Below are 7151 nucleotides of genomic sequence, written 5' to 3'. Positions count from 1 at the left end.
TCATGTTATTACATATTTACTTTATTTTATAAGGATAAAGCTAATTATTGACTGTTAGGACTACTCTTTCAAAGAAACAAACAAAAATCAACTTTAAACTGCCGATCAAGGAAAATATGGCTAAAAAAATTGCCCCCCCCCTCTATTTGACGAAAGTTGGATCCGCCGGGAGAAAGGCAGGGGGCATCAAAAATGAAATAAAAAACAGGGGAATTAATATTTTCCAAAATGGGAAAGTTCCTTTTTCAAAAATAAATATGCCGTTTTTCATATTTTTCGAAATAAAACTCTTTTTAAAGTATACAAGTTAAGTTAAGTTTTCAGGTTGGAATATTTAAAATTTTCAGCTTGCGCTTCGCACTCTCATTCGATTGGTGAAATATGCATCCTAAAGAGGTCACTAAACATGCTAAATGCTTTCTTTAACAGGTTCCTTTTCTGGTCAGTATGTTTAAGCTCGTGTTATTTTTTTAGTTAGATGCACATCTTTTTAATGACAGCAGAAATCTGCTCGGATTTTTAAAAACTTATTTTCATTTTTTATTGAAATACCCTGAAATTTTAGCTTTTGATTCACGCTCGCAACACCTCGCAATAATGCCATTTTAAGAATAATTGACCACAAAAAAACGTTATACAACTTCACCTTTGAATTTGTTTTACCAAGCCGCTCGCTCATTATACTCTCTCCCGAAAAATAAAGCCTAAATATACATTTTGCCATAATAAGAAGTCACTTCAAAAAAGTTTTTCTCTACTTAATCACTATCAAACACACAATGACTTCAAGCAGATGATAATCTTAAGGTGAAAATATCACCAAAGTGCCCATTTTGACGTATGAGTTTCATTTTTTGGCTTTACCCCCAACGAAAATTCGTTCGGCCGCCCTTGCCTTCCCATCCTCATAATAATTGAACGGCAACAGTGTCCCCCGCCCCCCTCCCTTGCCTCTGCCTCTGCTTTCCCGGTTTTCATTTTTCGGATTAACGAACCTTATTTTGTTTTCGGATTAACGAACCTTATTTTGTTTTCGGATTAACGAACCTTATTTCGTTTTCGGATTAACGAACCTTCGGAAAAACGAACCTTATTTCGTTTTCGGATTAACGAACCTTCGGAAAAAACGAACCTTATTTCGTTTTCGGATCAACGAACCTTCGGAACAACGAACCTTTTTTCGTTTTCGGATTAACGAACCTTCGGAACAACGAACCTTATTTCGTTTTCGGATTAACGAACCTTCGGAACAACGAACCTTATTTCGTTTTCGGATTATCGAACCTTCGGAATAACGAACCCTTTTTCGTTTTCGGATTAACGAACATCGAGGTATAGGCAATTTACGTGTTTCGGAATTACGAACCTTCGGAATAAAGAACCTTCGGAATTACGAAGCTTCGGAATTACGAAGTGTAACCGTATATCTTACCCTTTAACATGATGATTGCTAACCAACAGTCTTGCGTGGTTTCTTCTCAAAAAGTCACACATGCACGTGAGTTGCTCCTGTGTATATACCTCAACAATTTAAGCTGTTAGATATTGAATGAGAAAATAAATAATCCTATTAGAAAGTCAAAAATTAAGACTAGATAAAGCCATAAAAATATTTGCATTGAGATTACTTTCAGTATAAATTATCAAATGAATATATACTAATAAGTTTGCGGTGAATTTAACTATTACTAGTATAGGACATTTTGATGGTTGATTCCAATTGTTGGACTTATTACAGCGATTAAAACTTAACAGAAGAAAATGAGCTCAGTACAAACTGGAAACAAATATTTGGATTGATCATTGAAATTCGCTTTTAGTCGTTTTAGATGATAAATAATCTAAAGGAATTTGTTAATTTCATCAACATAATTCAGATATGCAAATTTATATGAACTTAGAATATCCAAAAGTGCAATTTTTAATGATTGTTTACTTTCTATCTTAAACAAATAATCAATGATGTATATGCAATTGAGACCAAAATCAAATGTCTAACCCCTTAACAACCAAAGTAATGCATGTTAAATACTAACAAATACAACATCCCATAGTCTCCATTTGGTCCCAAAATTACATTATATATATAATTTGTTTCTCTGCAAGAATTTTTTTATAAAGGATTTTCAAGATTCTTACTTTAATGGTAATATGATCATGTATTTCAATTAATTAAAAAAAATTGTAAAGAGTGTTGGATTATAACAAGCTTTAAATTGAGACCAATTTTTATTTCAACCTCTAGCCACTGTACAGATTCACGTTCTCTGGCGTACAATTTTTTTTGGGGGGGGGGGAGGGGACTGGCCCCCATGGGTTAGACTATGGAGTATGGACCCTCTAAAAATGTTAAAAAACAAAATAAAGGGGGTAAAAAACAAATGAAAGGCAAAGGAGTGAAATATATTATTTTTTTAATCCAACACAAATTTCGATTTTTTTTACTAAAAAAACAAAGGTAAAAGTTTTGGATCGCTCACAAAAAAAAATTGCCCCGATGCCATTGTCAGTGTCAGGCCCCCTCAAAATTCTTGGCACATTACTGTTGTTCATGATCGTGGTGTCGCAAATTCATGTGGGGTCATAGCAGATCCAGGGGAAGAGGGTCATATGGTACGAGTGCCCCCCTATTTTATTTCAATTTTTTTAAGGGAGACATTAAGGCCTCCATTCAGAGTTGTCAAAATTTTTGGATCGCAGCACTGTAGGCCCTAGTGCATAGTGCCAATTCGTGCCCTGTATTAAGTAAACACACAGGCTCTGCGCCTGGTAACAGAGAGTCTATGCGCCAACAATCAATCTAGCTCTAGCTTTACAGCTACGCATCTTTTTTAAATTGAAGGGCCTGCATGTACCTTTAATACTGAGTAGACCAACTGCATCGGTCTCTGTTTTGTTGGTTGTTCAACTGAACTCTGTTTGCTTCACTCACCAAATACAGAGACCGAAGTTCTAGCGCGATCTGTACAGGGGACTCAATGGCCATATGTCTATGTACTTAAGATCAGATACAACGGGGAAGTGAATTTGCGCGACAGCCGAGGTAAGTCACTGTTTTTGTTCCTTTTAACTTCATTTTTCTCTGTTTTTCGGCAATTAATGCCACGAGGGAATATAAATTTGCATTTTGGTAGCGTTAATTTTCAAAATTTTTATTCATTAAAGACAAAAATTGAAGAGCCCCGACGGGGGGATTTTGCATTGCAAGTCCCCTAATGGTGGCTGCACGATAGCGAGCCGTCTGTGTACGAGGAGAAAATTTTTAAAAATGTTAAAAAACTCCTCGAAACAGACGGCTGCCAGCTGTCTACTTACTGAGTTACTCAGGCTCGGGGGGGGGGGGGCTTCGCGGTGGAGCCCTCAAGCTAACTGACTGAAGTCTCAACTTCTTTAAGAAAAAGTTAATTTAGATCTAGAATGTGGATTCTAGGCCTAAAGTTAGATCTGAAACTTTGATCTAACTGTTGTTGTTATACCTAGAATCTAACCAATTTCAATTCAAGTTAACCTGGGGCCTGTTGCATGAAATGATCTTTCGTAGAACCATTCTACGTAAGAACGAGATATCGCTCAACTGTTTCACAAAGCCGACTTTAGGCGATACGAAGAATGGTCCTTGGAAAGACACCTCCAGACATGTCCTTCGTAGGCATGATCTTCTTTGCATACCGCCCGCCACCGTCGGCATTGAGAGAAAATGCGCTTACGGCAAGCCACACTGACAAATCACCTTTAAACATATTTTTTAGGGGGTTGATGCATTTTATCTGGGATGGCGCCAAGTCATTTTTTATATGGGGGCTAGTTTTCATCAATTTCACGTCGACAAGACGACCAAAAACAGATGTCATTTTATTAACTTCTCCGGGGTATAAATGCAGGGGGGTACTATGTAGGCCCAATTTTTTATAAAAATATGTCTTCGTTTATTCTCCCTCCATCCTATCCCCACCCCTTTTCCAATAAAAATAAACTTTAACTATCAAATGGGCGGCACTTTCTCTCTGACCCCTCATGCTTTCTCATTATAGATAATTGAACAACATGAAAGACTTCTTTAAAAGAAATTTTGTAAGGAAAAATACATGTTTATAACGTTAAGCAAAAAAAAAACAATACAAAACTAAAATGTTAAACATCTAAATCATTTATTTATTTATTTTTATTTAATTTTCATTATGATTATTATTTTTTCAAGAGATTGATTTTAATAAATGAAAATTAATTCTTGGATTTGGGATAACTTGAGATGTAAAACAGTGAAACAAAACAAAAATCTAAGTAATGAAATAGCTAATAAAAAATCTAAGATACAGATTAGGCCTATGTACGAATCCATCACATGAAGATAAGTTCATCAAATAAAATATGAAAAGTCCGTACGAAGAGGCGCATTTTAAATCGTAGGGTAGGCCCCCTTTCGGCTCCTATGTCATGTTCAAAGAATCACGGTAGTCTCTACTCCTTCACTTTGAAATGTTGAACATATATTGTATATTCTTAAACCTTATATATTCTTATATAAACTTCCATAAATCAAGTGTTTAACTTTAAATATGACCAACGTTTATGATCGTTGTAATTTTTAGCATTTTTTATGTATTTTCTCCATTGCGGAATGCACAACTTTTTCTGTGTTTTAATTATTATTGCAAAGCACTACTTTATTCACTTGGAAATGTTTGCAGCAATGTTCATATTTTCCTTCTCTTCGGTTACTCATCATGCAACTGAGGTATGTTTATACTCTAATCACTCACATTTGTATTTCTTGCGTTATATCTGACAAATAAAATAAATGAATTAGATTTTTCACACGCAGCCTCTCATATTTTCCTCTTTAGTCTCATACAATCAGACACTGTTGATTTTGTTTACTCCATTCAAACCCTATTTTTACTCAACAAATAACATATTAACGCAAAATTTGTTAAATTATTATTATACATAAGATTCTATAAAAATACAGAATATTGAACTAATAAAATGTCGAAATTACTTAGTTAAATCAATTTTTATATCGGACAAGGGTCTCTTTCGTTGAAATATCAATGAAAGGTGTCTCTAAAAGGACACCATGTTCTAAATAAGTGAAATAATGAAAAAATCGATTTTATTCAGTTATGTTTGTGAATCTTTAAAGTTTTTTCTCTTTTTACCTCATAAACTAAGCTCCATACTTAAATTCTACAATCAGTAATAAATAAAACATCATTTAATCTCCTTTTATTGAAATAAATGATTTTATGAAAAGTCGTCATTCTGAAATAAAAGGTTCAGGTGACGATGAAGACTAAATATTATTCCGATACTATCGATATCAAACGATGTCGCGGACTTGGAAGACAAAATTGCCTTCGTGAAACGGAAAACGCAGATTTGTCGCCAATCTTCCTATCTCGGAAGAATGGTCCTAGGACGTTCCTACGTATCGCTCATCTCGTCATGCAACAGGCCCTTGTTTGACTTGGCATGCTTGGTGACGAACGAGTGTTAAAACTCCAAAGTTTGCAACTTTGCATTCAATTCTAACATGAAAAATTGATTTAAACAACATGAAATTTTCATGTACTGATACCAATTATAATGTAGAATATGTGATCATAGCAAGAGAAATACGATAAATCGATAAATAAGCTTTCCAAACGTGTCGATGCATTTGGTGATTTTAGCTGTTTGCCCACCAAGTGCGACTAGCGCGGTCACATCACTATGCCGAAGCTCCGGCGGCAATATACATGGCCGAGACGCTGACCCCGCAGCCGCTTGCGACACAAAAATGGGACGATTCAAACGTGTAAAAAAAATCGTGAATCTCACTTTCACGGTGCGAGCACGGATTAAAAACAATACCTAGATATTTTTGCAAATAATTCATCGACTTATAATGATAAAAATAGCAAATATGAACACATTTCATAAAAAAAGTATCAAGCTTACGTTCAATGGAGTCTCCAAGATTTTTTTCAGCAGCCGCAGATACCGATCGTGATATCGGCTGATATCGGCGTGCATTGTCGTCCAAGTTTATTCAGTCTTAAAAAACTCTGGCAAATTAAAAAACTCTGGCAAAAGTTTGCCAGAGTTTTTTTGCCATGAAATTTTGACCGAATTTGAAACTCTGGCAAAAAACTAAGGTTTTTGCCATAGAAAAACTATGGCAAAAATAAGTCTGGCAAAAGTTTTATGCAACGGGGCCCAGGAGAGATGATGGCGCACTTAGAGAGGAGCATGACATAGATTGACCAAATGGTGGAGCAGTTAAGATTGTCCATAAGACAAGCACCCGGTGCAGAATCAAGTGGACAGAATATTCCCCAAACTGTGAGTGGACAAGCGGAAAGAGGACCAAGGAATGACTCACAGTTGGAAGGGGCACAGCAGGCTGGATTCAGCTCAACGCCCAGAGAGCAGATGAGACGATCATCTACTGCAAGACCCGGTGTTCAATTTACACCCCCACAGTTTTCCCCACATATTCAGGATGCGGGGATGGCAAATTTTGATGCTATGATTGGCAGACGACCACATCTGGTACCGGACAGATTTGATGGACGCACACCTGTCGAAGATTATTTGCATCACTTTTAGGCCTGTGCTGAAGTAAACGGATGGACAAAACGGGAAGCAGTTCAATTTCTTGCTGCAAGTCTGAGGGGCCCTGCTGTGAAGTTGTTGACCCAAGAACCTGGAGTGGTGTTGACATACGACGAGTTGGTATACAGGCTCAGAAACAGGTTTGGCCTAGGAGGCAAAGCTGAGGTATACCTTGCGGAGTTGAGGCAACGTCGTCGCCAACCAAAGGAAAGTCTCCAGGAGTTAGGACAAAGAATACGAGAACTGTGTGGATTGGCGTATCCCGAATTCGACGAAAAGGGGCAAGATCGGCTTGCCCGAGGGCATTTCCTAGATGCCATAGTAACACCAGAAATAAGAGAGGGATTGTTCCGTGCTCAACCTCGCACATTGGATGATGCTGTGGAAGCTGCTTTAAACACAGAGGCCTTTCTGAGAATGGAGGGTCACAGGAATGAAGTTAATCGGATTACAAGGTACAGCCGTGCTCTGGAAGAGCAGGAGTGTGAGGTTGCAGCAGTGGAGGAAAAGCAACCAAGAAATCCAACTATCGATAAGATAGTAAAGGCTGTCAT

This window comes from Lytechinus variegatus, chromosome 8 (genome assembly GCF_018143015.1).
Source record: "Lytechinus variegatus isolate NC3 chromosome 8, Lvar_3.0, whole genome shotgun sequence".
Lineage (NCBI taxonomy): Eukaryota > Metazoa > Echinodermata > Echinoidea > Temnopleuroida > Toxopneustidae > Lytechinus > Lytechinus variegatus.
Note: the sequence above shows the minus strand (reverse complement) of the source record.